The sequence below is a fragment of the Momordica charantia genome (genome assembly GCF_013281855.1).
Source record: "Momordica charantia cultivar OHB3-1 chromosome 5 unlocalized genomic scaffold, Mcharantia_2.0 BLBB01000005.1, whole genome shotgun sequence".
NCBI lineage: Eukaryota > Viridiplantae > Streptophyta > Magnoliopsida > Cucurbitales > Cucurbitaceae > Momordica > Momordica charantia.
This window is the reverse complement of record NW_028275163.1, coordinates 16,844,153-16,868,854: the sequence shown is the minus strand read 5'-3', so window position 1 is coordinate 16,868,854 and position 24,702 is coordinate 16,844,153. Positions and strand designations below refer to the sequence as shown.

General features: G+C 34.1%; 1 long non-coding RNA gene across 1 annotated transcript; it reads right to left on the bottom strand.

Annotated features, from left to right (window-relative positions):
- Positions 1 to 551: 551 nt before the first annotated feature.
- LOC148211459 (uncharacterized) lies at positions 552 to 6,951 on the bottom strand. The gene is made up of 2 exons (XR_015791057.1): positions 6,021 to 6,951; positions 552 to 1,008 (listed from the first exon to the last, which is right to left on the bottom strand). It is a non-coding gene; the product is annotated as an uncharacterized LOC148211459 (long non-coding RNA).
- Positions 6,952 to 24,702: the final 17,751 nt, after the last annotated feature.

The following is a 24,702-nucleotide window of genomic DNA, read 5'->3' as shown; positions in this document are numbered from 1 at the left end:
ATGCCCATTTAATCTTAATCCTGAGTGTTTTAGGAACACTTGCATATACGATTATGTTCTTTGATTCACATGGTGAGAGTTAAGTAAATAGGCAACCTATTTTGGAATACCAATTTCACAAATGTGCAACAAGTACCAAAAAAAAAATTCAATTTTGTCTAGAATTAGGCCCGTTTAAGAGAGCCCATATGGAAATGACATTATTACCCATTGTTAGATATTTAAAATTTAAAAATTAAAGAATATCCTTTAATAGGAAGTACCCAATTTTTGGCCACGACTTTTCTCCTCCCATATACATATATTCTTGCCGTTTTAAAATTAAAGAATATCCTTTAATAGGAAAGTACCCACGACTTCAATGGATTGTTTTGTGGACAACTTTGTTATGAATAATATGAAGTTACTGATGTGAAGTATATTTTGAATATATATTGCATATACTTTGTAATAAAAATATATATTATAGTATCTAATATTTTAGTATATACCAATAAAAGGTATATATTATGTAACTTATTGGAGCAATTATATATTTATCCTATTGTAAATTAGGTTAAAATGTATATATTATATAAATTGTCATCATAAAAGGGAATTAAGCTGGTTTCTACATCTGTTTCTTCCTCGCTTTCCCCCCTTTCCTCCGTTTCTGAGGTTTCTTTCAGTTTCTTAGTAACAATGGGTGACGGTATTCTGCCTAAATAGTAGACACAAGTAATAAATAAGAGAATACTAAAGATTCGAGCCATAGAATTTCTCAATTCTGACACAAGGTACTTATTAGATCTAATAAGTACATTAGATCTAATAGAATGAGAGTGCGGAGAATATCCTTTTATGTCGGACGGTGCTCTTTGTTCTCGTGTGTGTGATTACTCCATGGAGGACCTCACTGATCTATGGGAGAACTTCAAGTTAACGAATGATGAGAATGAGACCATTTGTATTGATGAAGGAAAGTCGATTATGACACTGGAGAATGTTCAGCTGTACGCCATAGGGAAACTGCACAAGCAAACTAATCAGTTCAGAGGCTATTCGTTCGGTGATGAAATCGGTGTGGAAAGTGCATAATGATACAAGGATGGAACCGATAGGGATGAGTATTTTTGTTATACACTTTAAATCCCTACCAGAAAAAAGTAGAGTGATCAATTATGGGCCCTGATCCTTTGATAACTCTCTGCTAGTCCTAAAATCACCTTCAGCCACTGATCAACCCATAGAGATGAACTTCAACTTTTGTTCATTTTGGATCCAAATTCACAATATTCCTTTTGAATGTATGAAAAAGGAGATGACCTCCTTACTTGGGGCAAAACTGGGGGAAGTCGAAAAGATGGAGGACGATGGTGTTGATGACTGGGCAGGGCTGTTTATTCGTGTCTGAGTAAAGATCAATATTTCAAAGCCGCTACACAGAGGGATGAGAATAAAGAATAGTGAAGGAAAAGAGATATGGTGCCCACTCAGGTACGAGAAACTTCTGGATTTTTGCTATGAGTGTGGGAAAAATGGTCATGTAGGCGGGAGTGCGATTACAAGGGGAGTGGTCATGTTGAAAAAACACGTGCATAGTGGTGAGGAAGAGTCGGCCTGTCGTGTAGGTAGATCAGGCACTAGTTTTCGCTACACTGGAGGGTGTGGAGGATGCAGTGGACGAGGTGGTTGGGACAGGAGTGAGGAGGTTTGGAGGGATCTAAGCGAGCCGCCGGAAATGTCTCACTGGCGACTGACGGAGGTAGGAGAATATCGGGCACAAACAGGGGAGAAGATTCTGGAGGTGGCGCAATCTCCGATGGGGATGGTGGAAATCACGGAAAAGAATTTATTATCCCAATCTTTTCCTAAAATCGATCATAGTTTAAAAGGAAAGTTGGAGGGTAGTGAGGAAGGGAAGAAAACCCCTGCCTTAAACGAGATCCCAGACTCTTTGGTAATCAATGAATGTTATGAGAAAAATTATGATGATGAATTTATGACTCCACATAATTTAATTGATAAAGCTAAGGGCCCAACAGATTTATCAAAAAAACGATGGACCCAATGTTGTTAAGGGGCCCAAAAAGAGAAGGGGTTGGAAATGAAGAGCTCAAGAAGCCCACCAGATTAATGAAGACATGAACCAGGCCTCTCTGGCTTTCGGGAAAAGGAAGGACAGTGCTGAACAGGTGGAATTGCCTGAGGTTGAGGAGCAAATTCAGAACAGAAAGAAAAAACAACTGAAGTTGGGAGGGAGTGATGCAACAGTTTCGAAGTAGGACATATTGGAAGAATCCTGTGGTTTGGCGGTGGCTGAATTTCAGCCTCGCCTTTTGCAATGATGGGCCTTTTTTTGGAATGTTCATGGGGTGGGGTCCCCCACTACATTCCAAAGCCTGTACGACCTGGTACATGAGGTAAAATCACACTTTTTGTCTCTCTCATAGACAAAAGCTTCGGAAGAGAAGGTGATTAATTTAAAGTATAGACTCGGTTTCCAGAATTGTTTTGCGGTTGGCTGTGAAGGAAGAAGCGGTGGTATTGCTTTATTTTGGCAGGAGGATTTGGTTTTCAACCTGAACTCTTTTTCACAAAATCACATTGATGTCCCGATCTATTTTAATGGAAAACAATGGTGTTTGTCTGGATTTTATGGTCACCCGGAAGAGGAGAATAGAGGCTTGTCGTGGGATATTCTACGATGGCTTCGGGGTAGTATTATGACCTTCTAGTTGATAGGAGGTGATTTCAACGGTATTATCAGACATGATGAGAAAAAGGGAGGGGGGGGGGGGGGGGGCGGAGGAAGGGTGACAAGCTTATTTCTGATTTTAATAAAGCTGTTGATGAAGGAAGGGTGATAAGCTTATTTCTGATTTTAATAAAGCTGTTGATGATTGTAATATTTTTGACACAGGTTTTCCTGGAGATAATTTTACCTGGTGTAATGGTCATCCAAACGGTCACACTGTTTTTGAAAGACTTGATAAAATTCTTTGTAATGATAGTTCTGTTCATCATTTAGACTTCAGAACTTCTGATCATAGACCTGTGAAATTACACATATGCGGGCAGCCTAAAAGAAATTTTTCGAAAGCTAGGCGAATTTTCAGAGTTCAAGATACGTGGCTGGAGGATCCTAGTTGTGAGAATGTTGTTTCCAATTGCTGGTCGATTTCCCCGCGGGATAGTAATCCTCGAGCTTTAATTGGGCAATTGGATCAGTGTGCATCGAAACTCTCAAGATGGGGATGGTATAGAATTGGAAACTTTAAACAACGTATAAAAGAAGCGGAGGATAATCTCCAAAAAGCAATTTATGGCCTTCCTATGGCGGCTGATCGAAGTGAGTCCCAGCAAGCTGAGGTTCATCTTGAGCATATTTTAAAGGAAGGGAAAACTTATTGGCGCCAAAGATCACAGGAGGTGTGGTTAAAATTTGGTGATCGTAATACAAAATGGTTCCACAATAAGGCTTCTTATAGAAGACATCAAAATGAGATCAATGGCCATATGGATCATCATGGAGTCCGGGAGAAGGATAAAAGCAAGGTGGCAGGTATGATTGAATATATTTTCACTGACTTGTTTACATCTACAGGGCTTAGTGAGTATGATATAGAGAATGTCACTTGGTGTATAGAGACCCCGGTCTCCCCTGAACAAAACCGAGAGCTTCTAAGGCTCTTTAATGAGTAGGAAATTCAACGAGCGTTACACCAAATTCATCCAAATAAAGCACCTGGGCCCGACAACTTTTCTCGTTCTTTTTACAGGAAGTTTTGGCATATTGTGGGCCAGGTGTGACTAAGCTGCCTAAATATTCTAAATCACAGCAAGGATGTTGAGCCTTTAAATGAAACGACGTTGGTGTTGATTTCGAAGATCAAGGCTCCTGTTAGAGTATCCAACTTCAGACCGATCTCTCTGTGTAATGTGTGCTATAAGATTATCTCGAAGGTGCTGGTGAATATACTTAAAAGTGTCTTGGATGGCATTATTTCCCTACCTTCATCCTTAAAAGGCACATTACAGATAATGTCATTTTGGGCTTTGAATGTATACATACTTTGCAGAACATGAAATATGGAAATACTGCTTGGGCTGCGTTAAAGCTAGATTTGAGTAAGGTCTATGATAAGGTGGAATGGAACTTCTTGGAGGCAGTAATGTGAAGAATGAGCTTTGAAAATGCCTGGGTGGATCTGGTTATGAGTTGTGTTCAATCAATCTTCTTTTGCTTTAAGTTCAATGGTGAGAAGACAGGCTATATCAGGCCTCAGAGAGGGCACAAACAAGGAGATCCCCTTTCACCGTATTTATTCATTATGTGTGCAGAGGGGTTATCTAGTTTAATTCAGAAAGCTTTAGTTGATAAAAGTGTGATTGAGATTTCCATTGCGAGACGGAGTCCCCCTATTTATCACTTATTTTTTTTGCTGATGATAGCCTACTCTTCTTTAAAGCTAAAGTTGGTGACGGGCAGGCGGTCAAAGAGTGCCTAAGGAAATACGAGCTAGCTTCTGGTAAGTTGGTGAACTATGATAAATCTATGATTGCCTTTAGCCCAATCACGAAGTCAGAGGACCGGAGCTAGATTCAGAATATCTTAGCTGTTAAGTGGGTGGAGTGCCACCATCAATACCTCAGGCTCCCTACATTTATCCCTCGAAATAGAAGAATGCACTTTGGATATATGAAAGATCGTGTGGGGAAACACCTACAGGGTTGGAAAGGTAATTTGTTTTCTATGGGGGGCAAAGAGATTCTTATCAAATCAGTTGTCCAAGCTATACCGTGTTACACTATGACTTGTTTTAGACCGCCAAAAAAGCTTATCAATGAAATACATCAACTAACAACTCATTTTTTTGTGGGGATCGGGTGAGGAAGACAAAAAAATACACTGGGTGGAATGGAAGCAGCTTTGTATACCAAAGTACTTGGGAGGTATGTGGTTTCGAGATTTGGAGCTTTTTAATAAGGCTTTGCTTGCAGAACAATGTTGGAGGATTCTAAATAACCCAAACTCGATCCTAGCTAAAGCTTTACAGGGGCGTGAACTTTTGAAAGTTGGAACTCGATGGCAGATTTGAGAGAGTGATAAAATGAGGATCTATGGAGATAATTGGGTTCCCAAACCAACAAACTCTAAGGATCCTTTCGCGGCCTAGATTACCTGTGGATACAAAGGTGGAGACCCTTATGAACAACAGGTGCTCTCAATGATGAAAGATGTTATCTATGGTGCTTTCTCTCCTGATGAAGCAAAAAACGTCCTTTACATCCCTATTGGGCGGGGGCCTTTATGTGACATTAATTTGGCATCACGAGAAAACGAGCATTTACATTGTTAAGAGCGGTTATAAGGTTGCTTAGTTGAAACATCCCAGTGCACAAGCCTCGTCTTCACCAGAGGATTTAGGACAATGGTGGAAAGCTTTTGGAAAATGGGCATTCCGTCTAAAATTAAGGTTTTTTATGGCGTCTCTATTTAGATCACTTCCAACTGGTTCAAATCTATTAAAAAGGGGCATGGATGTGCCTAACTGCTGTTTCTTTTGTGGAAGAAAATGGGAGGACAACATTCATTTATTTTGGAGATGTAAGTTTGCTAAGGGTCAGTGGGCAAATTCGAAGTTTCAGCACCTTCCTAAAATCCGGCATTTCCAATCTACCCTTCTTATTCTTTGTGATTGGCAAGCAAATTTGAGCTAATCGGATTTTGAGAAACTGGCAGTTTTTTTGTGGGGTTTGTGGAATTGGAGGAATGAGAGAGCTTTTAAGGGAGGTAGGGGGAACGTGTGTTCGGTCTTGCTGAGTGGGCTGAAACCTTATGTTTTTGCTTTTAGGAAAGTAAACACAAGCTCTACGGCCGTTACTCGACCAATTAGGGAGTCTAGATGGGAACCTTTAGAAGAAGATTTTATAAAATAAATATTGATGCTTCCTTTTCTACAGAGAATTTAAGTGCAGGTCTGGGCATTATTATTCGAAATTTCAAAGGTTAGAATATGGCTACTGCTACAAAATACCTGCATCATGCCCAATCGGTAGACGAAGTTGAAGCTCTCGCAGCGGCAGAAGGCCTTCGATTGGCGGTGGAAGTCTGGCATCTATTTAGTTCTCCTCGAAACCGACTCATCTCGGATCTTCAAGCTTTTCTCCTCCAATCTTGAGGACGTCTCGGAGACATGGGCTATTGTAGCGCGAAAAGGAATTGGCCTCTGGCCTTGCATGCGGCTTTCAAGCATACCAAAAGGGATGGAAACGAAGCGGCAAATTTGTTGGCGAGGCGTGCTCTCTTTCAACGGGAGTCTTCGATTATGCTGAAGGATGGCCCAGTGGAGCTTCTTTACCAAGTGGAAGTGGATTGTCTGTACATTTAATTTGCTTTGTTTGTTACTGTTTAAAAAAAAAAAAAAAAAAAACTCATTCTCCATTCTATTTAAACAACTTTCTTCTTCAAAATTACACAACCCTTCTCTCAACCTTTTCTCTTCAACTCTTTTCCCTCTATTTAAATAATCTTTCACTCTCAAAATTACATAACATTTTCTTAACTAATTTTCCCTCCCATTCCTCTCAATGTTATTATAATTTATTTTAAGAGAGATTTTATCGGAGAGATTTTGACCATCCAATTTTATTTTCTCTTAGTCATTTGAGGGCTTTAATTTGTAAGACTTTTACTTACAAATTTGTGAGCGAAAATTTGTAAATCCACTCTTTTTAGAGAGTTTGTAAGTTCGTTCTTCAATTTCAAATCTTGTAGAGGTTGCTCTTGAGCCTAAACATAGCGTTGTCATGGTTTGATCATGAACTGTAGAAATGATCGAGTTTCTTCTTGCTCGAGAAAAATAAGGTTTTGTACCGGTTTGACTCCTGTCGTGGAAAGAGTAAGTTTCTTAGTTGAACACCCAAGAGGAGCTTGGGGAGTGGAGTAGATCGGTATTGTAAAACCACTATAAATTTTTTGTGTCATTTTTTCTATCCCTCTCCTATTTAATTTGAGCAATTAATTTTTTATTTATTATTTCTTGCATGAAATTAATTGCTAAAATTTGTTATTCATATTTATTTGCAATATTTACATTAAAATTAATTATGATGTTTGAAATGTATTTATTGTTTAATTTGTGTTAAAATTATTTATTTGTAAAAATTTTATTTGTTTGTTTAAATTGATCTCATCGTGTTAAAAAGTTTATAAATTTTCATTAAACCATATTCACTCCGTTTACGGTTGTTATATTGATCCAACATTTGGTATCAGAGCGAGGTTTTGCTCTTCTATATAAATTATTTTTCAAACTTTATCTGGATACTAAGTATCTTGTTAATTTTTGAAAAATTATTTGAAAGGCTTAATTGCTAGAGCTATGACAACTTTAGATTTTTTTTTAAGTTATTGTATTGATAAACCTCCATTATTTGATGGTAAAAAATATGATATTTGGAGACATCATATGAAAACGTTCTTATAATCTATTGACTTTGATATTTTGTATGTGTGTGAAAATGATATGTCTAAATCAAAAATTGAGTAATGAATTGCTTTCTTTTAAGGCTCAAGCCATAAATATCATATGTTGTGATTTATATAGAAAAATATGTGATAAACTTTCACATTTTACATATGCATATAATATTTGAATTTTTTTCACATTTTACATATGCATATAATATTTGAATTTTTTTAATGATACTTATAGTATTAAAAATTCTCCTTGTACTACTAATTATTTATTTCATGTGAAGGAGAATTATAATTCTCAAAATCAAGAAAAATCTCATGAAATAGAAAACGAAAAAGTTAATGGATCCTCCTTGTGCTTGATGGCTCATTCGAATGATGAGATCAGTCTCGAAAGTGATGGGGATGAGGTAAATCACAAATCCTCAACTTATGATGAATTATTTGATGCATTTAAAAGCATGCAATGTGATCTAGAAAAAGTTAACTCTAAATATGTGAACTATTAAAGAAGTATAAAACATTATCCATGGAAAATAAATATTTGATAGATGAAAATGCTTGTTTGAAAAATAGAGCTAATGATATGTTGTTGCATGAGAAGGTAGATAATTGTTGTGATGAAAAACATGAAAATTCAATTTCTTGAAAAAGAAAATGAGGATTTCAAAGTTTTATCTTGTGAATTAAAAATTGAATAGGATGATTTGAGAAACAAGAATGAGAAAATTGAATTTTTTTTAATTAAACGATAAAATTTCTAGTTTAAAAAATAAAATTGCTATCTTGAGATCTAGCCATAAATCTTTAGAAAAAGAGAAATTTTCCTTTATTGACAAAATTAAAATTTTTGAGCTTCATGTTTGTGAGAAAAATGATATTTTGTATGTACTTACAGAAAAAGAATCACTCACCATTAAAGAGCTTGAAATTGCAAAAGATTTCATTACAAAGTTAAAAATAGGTGCTCCAATATTAGATAAAATAATTGAAGTAGATAAACCTTTCGGTGACAAGAGAGATTTAGGCTATATTGAGGAGTGCTCTACTTCTTCAAGTTCTAAAACTATTTTTGATAAAACATCTCCTATTATTTGTTTATTTTGTTTTAAGAGAAAAGCATCTCCTATTATATATGTCTAGGCTTGTCCCTAAAGTTGTATCTAAAAATGCTAAAATTAGTTTTGTGCCTATATGTCATTATTGTGGTGTTAATGGTCATATTAAACTTAAGTGCTTCAAATTGATATATGCTCAAACTAGTTATTCAATAATAAATTTTTTCTCAAAGAACAAAGTTTTTTTTTTTTTTATGTAGGAGTCAGCGCCCCTTTGGGGGCGCTTGAACCCAAGACCTCAAGGATATTTCTTGAAGCCCCAAGTCACCCAAGCTATCCCTTGGGACCTCAAAGAGCAAAGTTTCACAATGTTCCAAAAGAAAATTTCTAAAAGAAAAGTAGAATGCATAAATTTGTTGTAAAAGATAAATCCTTGCATAATATTGCTTGTTTCTCACGTGGCAAGTATGGACATAAAACTTATGGACAAAGGTAAACTAAATCATTTTTTCCCACATGGAAAAATTATCATTTGGAAAGTTGGTTTATAATCCAAAACCATGTAGTGGGCTTATAAACATAGTGAAAGGTAAGCCTAATTCTTAATCCACACGTGTACAAAGAGGGGCACACAGACACAGAGAAAACAAAAAACACAGGGCACACAGAACAGAGAAGAACAAAGTACTATCCCCTTTAGAAAAACTTAGTTTTATTCCTCTCTCTTAAAAAGGGCACCTTCTTCTTCATCTTCTACCTATCACCACTTTCTCTTTTTCTCTCTACAATAAACTCTAGCGACCCACCCCGACAACAACTCTACAAGACCGGCGAGCACACACGACCAACCCACGCGAAGCCTCGGTGACCTCCACAACCAAGCAAAACTCTGACGAAGCACGATTCCCAGATCGACGCTAACTTCACGTTCTGCTGGTGGACGATACACTCTGATACTGCAAGTAAATCATTTAATGTTTTCTTAAAAAAAGGTTTAAAGTATCAGGATACTTCACTTTTTTTAAAAAGAAATTGTTTAAAAAAAATAAAAAGATTTGTTTAAATAAACAAAACTTTTCAAAATAAAACAAAACCTTTTAAAATAAGTTTTAAATATGTTTTTGAAAAAAATAAAAGATATTGATAAATAGAATTTGTTTGAAAATTAACGAGTTTTTCTTTAAGGAAAATAAATAAAGCTTTAAAAGATAAAGTTTTGTTTCAAGTTTTAAATAATCTTTTTTTTAAGTGCAAAAGTAATAAAAATTGGTTTGTTTTTTTTTACCAAATTTGACATTGGGTTTTGTTTTTAAATTTTTAAAAAGAATCTTCTTCTGTAGATATTTAAAGCTAGAGATATAAAAGGGAAGATTTAAAGAAAATCATTTCAGGAGGAAAGTTTCTTTTAGAATAATTTTTTTTAATTTTCAAATATTATTTACAAAGTGGCATGACTTGAACAAATGAATGAAATATTTTTAAACAAATTTGTTAATTATAGTTTTGGAAAGAATCTCAGCAAATAAAATCTATTTTAAGTAATTTTATTTTTGTTAAATTAAGAAATAAAAGTTTTTCTTTCAAAGAATCTCTTTAATTTTAAAATAAATATAGTAAGTAGTTTTCTTTTGTTTTAATTTAAAAAAATCGTAAGTTTTTTTTTAGTTTTAAAAAATGAATTAAAAGTTTTGTGTTTTTAAAAGAAAACAAAGTTTGAATCTTAGGAAGTTGGCATAGTGGTAAGGGACTTGAGTATTATTATCCTTAACTGCCTCAAAATAAATTATTTTATTTTATTTTTTCATCATTGTTTTTACTAAATAATTCTTTTAAATAAAAGATTTCGTTTAGAGTTTTTTTAACAAGGTTTGAAAATAAAAGTTTAAGTTTTAAAAAGAAAAAAAATTATATTATAAGGTGTTGGCATATTAGCAAGGGATTGAAATGTTAATATACATGATACAAGTTCAAATCCTTACAAGCATCAAAATAAAATTGTTTTTATTTTTTTTATATCATTGTTTTTTACTAAATAATTATTTCGAAAACTACAATGACAAAAATTGGAACCTTCCAAATTCTCGAGGTGATAAAATTTTTCTAATGGTTTTCGTGCCACTCATACCTATTAACTTATATCTTATAACAAAGTGTGAATTAATATAACGTGGGACATTTCAATCAAAACACAAAAATATTTTTGTTGGACCAAATAAAATAATAGGATAATTTTTTTACAAAATGTGGTACCGTTTTCGAACAGGTGTCGTAGGGTGCTAATACCTTCCCTACGCTCAGTCGACTCCCGAACCAACAATCTATTTTTCGCGGACAAAGTATTTAAAAATGAGTGACCAATCATACCTCATAGATGATTGGTGGCGACTCCAAACCTTTATCTCGAAAGAGATCCTTTAGGGGATGACGTCGGTCGCTCCGTGTCGTGATGACGTTGCGACAGCTTGGTGACTTCACTGGGGACCATTGAGAGTCAAGCCATATATTTTTGTCATCCCGTTATAAAATATTATGGTCCATTCTTTTTTATTGCACACTTTGTCTTTTAATTATTTGCTTTTGTAAGTTGGCATTATCATGCATCTCACACAAATTCACAAGCCTCCTACCCGAGCTTTACCCTTACGATTGAATCGGAGACTGAGTAGTGTGACCTTCATGGAATTTCGGTTCCCGTGCAGACGCATGAAATTATCCACTCAAGTCGACCATATTGCCAAAGCATATGGAAGATTTGGGGGTCTTTATCCTCTAGGATGCATTAATACGTAACTTCACACTCATATTCATATTGCGTTTTATGTGGGTTGTTATGTCATTCATGACATATTGTTTTTTAAATAAAAAATTTAGGGTTGATTTGGAGTTTTAATCATAAGGTTTTAAAATTAGCCATTTTTTAAATAAAAAATGAAAATAAAAGAATCATATTTACCTTTTATTTACTCTCATTTGTTTCGTTATTTATTTGTTTTCAACATGCATCTACATCACATTTATTTTACTTTTTTGAGTCACACATTTAGCCTCATTTATAAGTGTTGCACTTCAAAGGGATTTTTAACGTCCCTATGTAAGCCCACCAAAGACTTTCAAATTCATTCATTTCTCAACCTAATGATTTAGTCGAACCTCATAATAATTCATTAGCTAAGGGGAATCGAACTCTTCGTCAACCAACAAAGGTCTTCTCCCAACATAATTCATCACATGATCCTCAGCTTTCTAAGAAAGACCAACACGTTCCTACAACCTGTCGGATTAAATATATATTCCAAGATGGACAAACATCAAAGGCCTACTCAGATAATTTAAAAGGTAAAGAAAAAGAGAATGTTACCAATAGAAATGCATAAGAAACTAGGGAAATTTTCTTTCTAAATCAATACAAGCATGACATAGGTATGACTCATGCTCAACAGAGAATAAAACAAGAAACTGTAGGGAAAGAGTATGCTCAAAGATGGAGAGAAGCAACCAAACAATTGCCAGTGCCTTTAATTAATAAAGAGTCACATACGAATTGAAGCTCTATTAAAAAGAAAAATAAAGTCTAGGCAGTAATATCGAAGCGCAAGTAGAAACACCAACAAGAATATGCGGCATATAATCCGTCTACATTACCCGTAAACTCAATGGCTCTGCAGTATGACCCACAACTAAGATCGCCAACGTTACCAGACAATCATAGTAGTCGGAGACAACTAAAGCAAGAGAGCTTTCATTCGATCCCAATATTCTATACTGAGTTGTTATCCCAATTATTTCAAGGTAATCTATTAACTCTAGTACCTGTCAGTCATTACAACCACCTAATCCAAAGTGGTACGACCCACATGTTCGTTGTGATTACTATGCAGGAGCTGTAGGTCATTCAACTGAGAACTGTATTTCACTGAAGCACAAAGTGCAAGTTCTAATGAAGGTAGGGTGACTTAGGTTTTCAAAGGAAGATGGTCCACACATGAAACACCCCGTTATTAATAAAGTCTATTTCTTCTTTTAAGTCATCTTTGAGATTACTAAGATTGAAAGATAGCGAACGACTCATAGCTTGCTAATGTTAAAACGATAATGAAGTTTTATTCATCCATGATTTGACTAAGTATTTGTAAAAAAGAATGTGAGTATGTGAAAATTGAGCTATTTTTCTTGAAAAAAATCCTAAGTCATACATTCATTCATGCATCGCTCATATCATTGGTTAAAAAAAACAAAAAAAAAACAAAAAATGTTTTCTTTGAAAATGATCTTAATAAAAGGAAAAATTACATGTTTTGAGATTTTCAATAATAATTTTAATATGTCTACTCTTATCATTCTTGTTAGTTGAGACCTTAATAAGAATCATAAACCAACCATAGTAAGACACTTGAAGGAAACAAAAGTGAAAACAAAAAGTTGTGAAAAAAAGAAATGAAAAATGGAAATGAAAAAAATTGTGAATACCTTCGAGGTCCTCAATGAGATATTATCTTTTTCAAAACTCAACTATTTTACTTCCCTCTTTAAAAGATATTTCTTCAAGCTTTGTTGTCAGGCTAAATCCCTAACTCAAAGCAGTTTTATCTTGGCCTTCCTATTTCTTTTGATGTGCTAACCAGCAAACCACCAAATTTTCGTACTGGGGGAAGGATGTCTTTTTGAGGTAAGAATAAAAAATTACTCACTCCCTATAAAAACTTGAGCTTAGCCTACTTTTAGTCTAACCTACTTTGAGCTAGTCTTACAGATATGTTGTAAAGGCGGTAAGAGAGCTATTTACTGCATAAAAATCGTTTTCTCAACTCGTCACATACTTTTTCATGATGATTATCTGATCCATATCTGTTTACCCATTGTAAAAAGCAATTTGCTAAGCCTGCCACATCTATGGTGTTGTAAGCTTTCAAAATTATCCACCTAATTTTACCCTGAAAACTTTGAAGGTAATAAAATAACATTGGACTCTTATGATTGACTGCTTCATGAATTGGTACTTATAGTTGCTGAAAAATTTCCCTACTTTGACTTCCTTCTTTCACTTTCTATTTCATCTTGTTCTCCTAGCTCAATCCTTTGTGTCTTCTCTTCTTTTGAATAAAAAGTGATTCCAAGACTGAGGATAATAGTTTTGAGATTTGGGAAGTTAGAGACCTAACAAATAGTCTCAAGATCTCAGTCTCCTTTGATGAGTTTCGTTTGAGAACAATTTCATCATGATACTGAAGCAGTAGTAGCAAAGAAATAATTTGGATCAATGGTTAGGATTGTAAAGGGTGAATTACGTATGATAAACGTTTTATATGTGATTGTACCATATTTTGCTTGTAAAAAGAGTATGTCTGGTCGAAAAATATATATATATACAAAAAAAAATAAAAAAAAGGAAAAAAAGATAAAAAAAAATATATGAAATGTCTAAGGTCATGACAAATCTTTAGTTCAATGACTGGGACAATCAACATAGGTTAACAACAACAGTTTTAAAGGCTTCCAAGTTCTCTTTACCAATTTTCAAACTAGGGCAAAGTTAAGTAATGCTACATCGAGGCAAAATTGAGATCCTTCACTTCACAAAGTGTGCTGTCAGACAACATTCCATAGAAAGCTACACTTTGAAGTTGAAGGATGGAAAGAGAGGTCATTCACATTCAAAAAGTGAATTATAACAATATTCTCATGAAGAACTACACTTGGAAGCCAAGGTTAAAAAGGGAGCCTTACATTCAACAAGTTAACTGCAACAACATGACTGTAAAGAACTATTTTGAAGCTAAAAGCGAGAAAGAAAATTTTTATCAAAGATCTTGAGCTAAACTTAAAGAAGGGGTGAGGTAAATGAGATGAACTCTTGGGGAGTTACACAACCAATTCTCAAAGTTATTTGTCGAAATAAATTGGATCATTACTACTCTTCTATTCATTTGATTATAATCTCTTACCCAAAGCTTCAATAAAAAAAAATCAATCTCTTATTGTTCCAGTGATTTGACAAAATATCCATGCTCTCTTGGTTTCCTTTTCTTTAAAAAGGAAGTCTGTTGACTATTATTCATGGTCAAACTTTATTGCAAAATCATGATTTCTGTCTTCCATTGCTCCTAATGTTAAATTCGTTTTCATGTATCCGACCTTCTTGTCAGTTACAAGGCGAGTTTATGAAGCAGTTTAATCAAGCAAGATGTACAATGCTATGAATTACGTTTGATAGTTTTCTAAACTAGCACATAAGATACATCTAAAAAAGGTTTCCTTACCAAACCTAATATGGTTGAGAAATTACCTTGATGTATATATCTCTTATCAAGTGAAGTCATTCATTCAAGAAAAAGAAAAACAAAAGCAAAAGGAAAGGAAAAAGAAAAATAGTCGATAGGTTTCCTCCAACATCGACATTATTGTTTTTCTTTTCTAAATATTTGCTAATAAGATGGATAAGAGTAGACAAAAGAAAATGTCTTTGCAAAATAATGGAAAAACTTTTTGTTCTCTCAACCGTATTTCACAAATTATGTATTCACATAACTTGCATCAATATTCCTTAAATAAAAAGCATTTCCATATCATGGTTAAATATTGAATATCGCGCATTCATTCAGCGCTAGCATATGCTCTATGCATTTAGAGTTACATTCATTCGTTGGGCCAAAGTAAATATGGATATCATGCGTAAATATGCATTGTGCATTCATAGTCACATTCCATTATTTGAGCAAAAAAAGAACAAAAAAATGATGTTTAACAGAATGATGAGTCCATTTGCAATGTACAATAAGGTCTGCATATTACCATTGAAAGTTTGCATTCGTATAAACACGTGGTTTTCGTTAGTTTTATCGTCATGCGTCAAGTGCGCATCTCATGAATTTAGGCAAGTTTATGAGGATTTCTAAATCCTGCACTCAGGTGAGAAACTTCCTAATAAATCAAATAACTTCAACTTTTTTTTTCTAGGAAATTGCATTATCTGTTGGATTCACACATGACACATCCTTATTGGAAAAGAAAAGCACGCATGACTTTAAGTCTGTGAAGCCAAGTTTTATCACCTCGGTATTTCGACTGTCTACCGAGCCGATGCCAGTTATGGCCAAGCCGACGCCCGTTATGGCTGAGCCGACCAAGATCTCCTTTGGTTCCATTCTCGTTCTTTGTTTGAACTGACCTAGATGTGTCTTGCTCAACTATATATTCCGACAAACTCCATGATAGTACATCATGATTCACGTTTATCTTAAAGAGCCGTTGAGGCCCTGTTGGGTGTCGGAGACCTTGCCTATATACAGAAATCATTTGCCTCTATCCCAGGTATGCGAACACTGTATTTTCTCTCGGATACAGTTCAGATTCTTCCTGACTTGGGCATCAAAGTGTTTTCTCTTATAGGTTTTTTGCTCAGCACGTTTCAGCTCATCCTCAAGGTCATCCTTCCGTCTGAGCAGAATTCGCAAGCTTGGTCATTTTTGTGATCAAACATATATCTTTCGATTAAATCGAACCCGATCTAAGTCGAGCTTGTGTTAAATCCAGATTTGTTGCATTATAACTTTAGGTTAAATCAAACTCAATCTAAGTTAAGGTCAAAGCCTGGGTTAAAGCAGGTCCATTATTTCATTTTATCTTTCAGTTAAATCGAACCCGATCCATGTCGAGGTCGAAGCCTATGTTAAAGCTATGTCCGTTGCATTTTTATCTTATCTACAGTTAAATCAAACCCGATCCAAGATCAAGGTCGAAGCCTGTGTTAAAGCTAGGTCTGTTGTATTTTATCATTCGGTTAAATCGAACTCGATCCAAGTCGAGGTTGAAGCCTGTGTTAAAGACAGGTCCATTTCATTTTATCTTTCGGTTAAATCGAACTCGATCCACGTCGAGGTCGAAGCCTATGTTAAAGCTAGGTCCGTTGCATTTTTATCTTATCTACGGTTAAATCGAACCCGGTCCAAGATCAAGGTTGAAGCCTGTGTTAAAGCCAAGTCCGTTGTATTTTATCATTCGGTTAAATCGAACTCAGTCCAAGTCGAGGTCGAAGCCTGTTTAAAGTCAGGTCCATTGCATTATATCTTTCGGTTAAATCGAACCAGACCCAAGTCGAGGTCGAAGCTGGTGTTAAAGCTAGGTTCGTTGCATTTTATCATTTGGTTAAATCGAACCCAATCCAAGTTGAGGTCGAAGCCTGTGTTAAAGCCAAGTCGGTTACATTTTTATTTTATCTTCGGTTAACTCGAACCCGATCTAAGATCGAGGTCGAAGCCTGTGTTGAAGCCAGGTTCTTCATATTGAGATCCTGTTAGGCTCGTCTCTATCATGCCTTATTTGAATAAAATTTGCGTCTTTCCCATACTTTGTCTTTTTGCCTTTGTCTATCCTTTTAGTTCTTCAAGAATACACAAAGGGGGCAAGCTGTAGACACCGTATTTGGTTCGGCTCATTTTTAATTATTATTATTATTATTATTAATTTTAATTTGTAATTGTTTGATTAATAATAACATAAGTTTTAATATAATTACTTTAGTTAAAAATAACATAAGTTTTAATGTAAAATTTTAATTAAATTAAATATTAAAAGTAGATTATGTTTTAAAAAGAATTTAGTTATTGTTACTATTTTAAAATTAAGATTTTATTTAAAAAAACGGATTATGAAAATATTTTTTTTTGTTCTTCTTTCTTCTCCTTTCATTTTTTCCTCGTTCAAACTCCAGTAATGTGTCATTCTCCCTTCACTTTTTTTCTCCTCAAATTTTTTATCCTTCATCTTCCTCCACTTTTTCCTCTATTCCTTTTTTGTTACCGTTACAAATTTGGGTATTTAAGAGAAGGGCACACAGACATAGAGCAAACAAAAAACACATGGCACACAGAACAGAGAAGGACACAGTTCTATCCCCTTTAGAAAACTCAGTTTTATTCCTCCCTCTTAAAAAGGGTCACATTCTTCTTCATATTCTACCTCTTACCACTTCCTATTTCTCCTTCTTCATCTTCTAAATCTCACCACTCCCTCTTTCTCTCTCTACAATAAACTCCAGCGACCCATCCCGACGACAACTCTGCAAGACCAGTGAGCACACATGATCAACCCATGCGAATCCTCGATGACCTCCACTACCAAGCAAAACTCCGACGAAGCAAGATTCTCATATCGACGCTAACTTCACGTTCTGCTAGTAGACGACACATTCTGATACTGCGTGTAAATCTTTTAATGTTTTCTTAAAAAAAAGGTTTAAAGTATCCTACACAGATACTTCACTTTTTTTTAAACAAAATTATTTAAAAAAAATGATTTGTTTTAAATAAACAAAACTTTTCAAAATAAAACAAAATATTTTAAAATATGTTTTAAATATATTTTTGAAAAAAATAAAAGATTTTGTAAATAGATTTTTTTTTAAATTAAGGAGTTTTAGAATAATATTTTTGAAAAAAATAAAAGATTTTGTAAATAGATTTTTAAATTAAGATTTTCTTTTAGAATAAAATATATATTTTTTTAATTTTCAAATATTTACAAAGTGACATGACTTGAATGAAGGAATGAAATCTTTCTAAATAAATTTGGTAATTATAGTTTTAGAAAGAATCTCAACAAATAAATATGTTTTATGTAATTTTTTTTGTTAAATTAAGAAATAAAAGTTTTTCTTTTAAATAATCTCTTTAATTTCAAAATAAATAAAAAGTTGTTTTATTTATTTTAATTCAAAAAAAATTCGTAAATTTTTTCTTTTAGTTTCAAAAAATAAATTAAAAATTTTGTGTTTTCAAAAAAATTCAAAGTTTGCATCTTAGGGTGTTGGTAGGGTGGTAAGGGACTTGCATCTTAGTCATCGCTTGCCTCAAAATAAAATTATTTTATTTTATTTTTTTATCGTTGTTTTTACTAAATAATTATATTTTAAATAAAAGATTTCGTTTTGAGTTTTTTTTAAACAAAGTTTGAAAATAAAAGTTTAAGTTTTAAAAAAGAAACTTAAATTAAATCATAAGGTGTTGGCACATTAGCAACAAATTTAAATGTTAATATACATGATCCAAGTTCAAATATTTGCAAGCCTCCAAATAAAATTGATTTTGTTTTTTATATCATTTTTTTACTAAATAATTATTTCGAAAACTCCAATGACAAAAATTGGAACCTTTCAATATTCTCGCGGTGATAAAAATTTTCTAATGGTCTTCGTGTGACTCATACCTATTAATTCATATCTTATAACAGAGTTTGAATTAGTATAACGTGAGACATTTCAATCAAAACACAAAAATATTTTTGTTTGACCAAATAAAATAATAGGATAATTTTTTTACAAAATGTGGTGCCGTTTTCGAACAGGTGTCGTAGGGTGCTAACACATTTCCTACGCTCAGTCGACTCCCGAACCAACAATCTGTTTTTCGCAGACTAAGTATTTTAAAATGGGTGACCAATCACACCTCGTGGATGATTTGTGACAACTCCAAACCCTGATCTCAAAAGAGACCCTTCAAGGGATGATGTCGGCCGCTCTGCATCGCGATGACATTGCGATAGCTACTATCGGATCTGAGAAGGCCTTAGCAGACTTGTCAAAATTGGAACCTCTCGACGGATCCAATTATCGCCGCTGGTCTTAGAAGCTACTTATTTTCCTTGAGCAGTTGGAGATCGACTATATCCTCACTACTGCTTAGCCCCCGCCGTCGCTACAACCACCACTACTACTACCGCCGTTTCTGCTAGTGCCGCTGTCACTACTGACTAGTCTACCGCCACTGCTTCAGTTGTTGCTGCTGATCCTGGAACATCCATTGTTGCTGTCATTGGTACTGACAAATTTGAGAAAGACAACAAGGCGGTCCGTGGGCATCTTCTCAAACGTATGAAGGATTCTCTATTTGATATGTTCGTAGTCCAAAAATCTGCAAAGATTATTTGGGACAGTTTATAATCTAGATATTGTGGGGATGATGTAGGCAGGAAAAAGTACGTCTTCAGTAAATTATTTCAATTCCAGATGATGGATGAAAACCCAATAATGGATCAAATTCATGAGTACGAAAACCTGGTGACAAATGTGCTCTTATAAGACATGAAGATTTGTAAGGTCTTTCAGGCGAATGTGATGTTTGAGAAATTCCCTCCCTCATGGAGTGATTATCGAAACCACCTGAAACACAAAAAAAAAAAAAAGAATTGACCCTGCAGGAACTTATCAGTCACATGCGTATAGAGAAAACCTACAGACAAAAGGGTAAACTCTCTTCCCAATCTTTAAATTTAGTTAAAGTTAACTTAGTTCAATCTTCTAGTGCTTACAAAGATAGGTTCATAAACAAAGGGAAACATGGTTTTAGTGATAGACTACAAAATAAAAAGGGATCCCAACTCAAAAATACTGGAGGAAAAATTGAGAAAGTCAAACTGGTTTGTTGTCTGTGGAAAACCAGGACACAAATCCTATCAATGCACCCAGAGAAAAGACAGACGACCTACTCCATAAGCGAATCTCGTAGAGACAGATGATATCATTGCCGCCGTGGTCGTGGAGGAAATCTGGTAAAGAAAAGTATGACTGGATCCTAGACACAGGAGCATCCAGACACTTCTATTCGAACCGTGAACTCTTCCACGACTTTCAGGACTCCATCGATGGCAAACGTGTCTTTATGGGAAACTATACTACAGCTGGAGTACTTGGGAAATGGAAGATACTCTTAAAACTCACTTCCCTATGTAGGAATTTGGTGTCTGGAGGTTTGCTGAATCGAGCTGGTCTTAGGATTGTGTTTGAGGCCGCAAGGTTATCATCACAAAAAATGGTGACTTTGTTGGTAAGGGATATTTAGTAGATGGTTTGTTTGTCTTTAACATTGCTTCTATCAATGAAATTGATTCACATTGTGCTTATATGGTTGAGTCTATTAATGTATGGTGATAACTCTCCAAAAGAGAGTTATTTGGCGAAAACACCCATTATAAGCTAAGTGTTGCCTGAAATGATTTAATATTTGTCATTCTTCTCAGCTTTGCGATTTTTGTTACAAGTTCTAATTTTGGGTTCTTTGTTGCAGCATCAACTATGCTACAACATCGCAACCAGAAAAAGTACAGAAAAGTAGCAGACTGATAATGATAGTGATAGAGCTATAAAAAGGGGAATTACCGCAGTAAATGACGAACCACCTAGAAGTGAGAGTTGGGGGCCACGAATGTTGTTTGTTGCCCTAAAAACAAATGGGGTGTAAAAGCCAACATTAAAGGAAGCCTCCAAACACACTTTTTGCATCAATCATCTCACACTTCAAGAAATTCTCCCAAGAAGTCAGTTCGAGAAAGGCAATAAGAAGGTGGAGTTCCGAAGTTGTTGCTGAGGTAGAGAAAAGAGAGGGAGACCCACAAGGAGTTGAACCCTCAGCTCCTCTGTTTCACTCTTGCGTTCATTTTCTCCTTGTAGCACTTCATTGTTTTCTTTTTGATTTCCCCATGACTATGCATAGGTAAGTTTATTTGTAAGGGGGAAAGGTTGTGAACTATTTTCTTGAGTTGTGTACTGTGCTGTTGGTGTTAATGACGAATGGGTATTGAGTTGTTGTTGTGCTTAATTTTATTTTCAGCATGCTTGATCACCATTGTTGGAATATCTCTTTGTTAACTCTTGGAAAAGTGTAATGAGGAGTGATAAACTTCAACTTGTGCTAGATTCTGCTTGTGTTAGATAGTGGGTGCTTAGGAATAGGGCTCACCTAGCATGGCTATAAACTGCTTTTAAATGCTGTGTAAGTTTGTCGATAAACCCTAACAACAAAAAATCTGGAAAACCTGGAAAGACTCCATGTTTGTTTGGCCTGTACTCACATTGTTAATGCTAAAACATTGTTTAAGCAACCAAGAAAAAGTCCACATTCAACCTTCCCCTTACCCTGTTAAAAAGAATTTAGTTAACCATATTCACTGTTGCCCATTTTGTTAAAGGCTATTTGAACCCGATCTTGGTGTGGATTTACAATAGTCATTGTGCAACATAATTCTTTGGTTTATATAAAAATCTTTTCACTTGCGTTGCCCAAAATTTGTTTACATTTATATTCTAGCTTTCTTAAGGTATTGTTAAAGTGTGTAGTGAACATTCCATATGGATTCGAACTTTTTATTACTTGCTACAACGATAGTGTACACTTGCACATAAGGAACACAATTTCGTTCAACATGTGGCATGGTAGACTAGGACACATGAATATTGCATCAATTAATAGGCTTAAAGCTCTAAATCTAATTAATACTTATGAATTGTATGAAACCCAGAAATGTCATGTACGCGTAGAGGCAAAGTTTCACAAAAAGCTTTTTAAACCTGTCACAACTAGAAGTACTGAGCTACTTGAATTAATTCATTATGACTTAGTTGATTTCAAAAACACTACTTGTAGAGGTGGAAAACATTATTATATTTTATTTGTTGATGATTTTTCTAGACATACGAAAATTTATCTACTAAAATCTAAAAATGAAGCTAGTAGCATGTTTTTGAAATTCAAAGCTGAAGTAGAAAACCAATTGGCTAGAAAGATAAAACGACTAAAATCTGATAGGAAATGCGAATATAGTGATAATTTTCTTAAAAAATTATGTGAAATGAATGGTGTCATACATGAAGTCTCTGCTTCTTATTCACTACAACAAAATGAAATAACTGAACGTAAAAATATAACGTTAAAGGAAATGATGAATGCTATGTTATTGAGCTTTAGTTTATTTGATAATATGTGGGGGGAAGCTGCGCAATATGCATTTTTTGTTCTTAATAGGGTCCCTCACAAAAAGGTGAATAAGACGTCATACGAACTTTGGAAAAGATATTTACCTAACCTAAGCTACTTGAGAGTGTGGGGGTGCTTAGCAAAACTGGCATATCCAAAATTCAAAAAACCTATGGTATGATCTAAAATCTTTGACTGTGTCTTTATTGGTTATGCTCAAAATAGTTCAGCGTATAAATTCATGTGCTTAAGGGATGATACAATTTGTGAATATAGAGATATTGTATTCTTTGAACATATTTTCCCGTTCATCAAGAATATTACTGAATCATGTGTAACTCCAAAACAAACTTTACCCTCAATTCTAGTGATGAGTTGGATTCTGAACGTAGTAGTAAGGTTATAAAAGATCCAGAACTTAGGAGAAGTAAAAGGCAAAAGATGAGTAAAAGTGTTGGACCTGACTTTTTAACTACTTTTTTAGTTGAAAAATCGGATAAAATAGATTTGCTTGCGTGTATCTAATAAATGAAGATTCTAAAACCTACCAAGAGGCTATCAATTTTATAGATTCTAGCTTCTGGAAAGAAGTAATTAAAATTGAACTAGACTTCATAGTTATGAATCAAACTTTGGACTTGGTAGATCTTCCTATAGGAAATAAACATATTAAAAGCAAATGTATCTTTAAGAAGAAAATTAGATCAGATGATCAATTTGAAAAATACAAGGCTAGATTAGTGGTTGTAGATTACACACATAAATGTGGAATTGACTATTTTGATACATATTCTCCTGTAACTAAAATAGCCACTGTTAGATCTCTAATTGCTCTTGCTTTCATTCATGACCTATTAATACATCAAATGGATATAAAAACATCATTTCTTAATGGAGATTTAGAGGAAGAGATCTATATGACACACCCTAAAGGTTTTCTAATTGCTGGTCAAGAAATAAAGTATGCAAGCTTAGAAAATCTCTCTATGGTTTTAAACAAGCTCCTAAAAAATGGTATGAGAAATTCAATAGCACTTTAGTAAACAATGGTTATAAAGTAAATTATTATGATACGTGTGTTTACTCAAAGTTGTTTGGAGCTGATTGTGTGATAATATGTTTATATGTTGATGACATGCTTATTTTTTGTACAAATTTACATGTCATTAATGATACCAAGTTATTGTTATCATCATATTTTGAGATGAAAGATCTAGGAGAAGCTGATGTAATACTTGGTGTTAAAATAAGGAAAAATGATAACGAATTCTTATGTCAGTCACACTATGTAGAAAAATGTTAAAGAAAAATTCAACTGTTTTGATAATCAACCTGTAAGAACACCTTATGATGCTAGCATTAGTGTAAAGAAAAATAAAGGTGATACTATATCTCAATCTGAATATGCAAAGATCATAGGTAGTGTTATGTTTTTAATGAACTATACAAGACCAAATATTGCATATGTTGTAAGTAGATTGAGTAGATATACACATAATCCTAGTAAAGAACACTGGACCGATCTTCATCGTTTATTGAGATATTCGAAATGCACCACGAATTACTGTTTGCATTATAACAAGTTTCTTGTTGTGTTAGAAGGATATTGTGATGCAAACTGTGTTACAGATAATTATGGGGTGAGCTCTACTAGCGGACATGTGTCTCTTTCAGTGTTTGTTTAATTAATCTTTTTATGATGTTATTTGCCTATGTTTGTTTGAAATTTGTTTTGGTGGCATAAATGATGATATTATTGTTTTGTTATTAATTAATGTTTGGTTGTTCTTCAATTTGTGCTTATATTCTAATATTTGATATTTTGGTATCTTGATGATCTTTTGAATGATATTTTAACATATTGATGGTGTCTTGTCAAAGCGAGCATAGCTCAGCGGTAATTGGCATATACCCCAAACCAAAGATGTTGTGAGTTCGATCCCCCTCCCCTACATGTTGTACTAAAAAAAAAAAGACATATTGATGGTGTTTTAATTTTTTATGTTTATTTCATTTGATTTTAATAAGTTGATTCCTTGGAGACTAATTTGATTAATGTATCCTTTTATGTATGTGGTTTATTGTGCTTAATCATGAGAATTAAATTTTTCTCTTGGAATTTTATACTTGTTTTATGTCATATTTCTTTAATGAAAACTTTGTTAAATATTTTTATAATTTGTTTAAGATAGATTAAACTACCATGATTTTTAATATATTTATCTTGTGCAAATTAATGATATAATTTTGCTTGTATTACTTTATCTCCTTGGTATTTATTGATTTTTATTTTTGAAAGGAGAATGCATATTTTTAGGGAGAGATACTATTTACATGGGAACTTTTTTGTCTGGAAGATATTGATTTTTCATATTACTTTTATTGTTTATTTATCTTAATGCAATTTTTTTTTAAAGGGTATGCATAGTGAGTTTCAAAT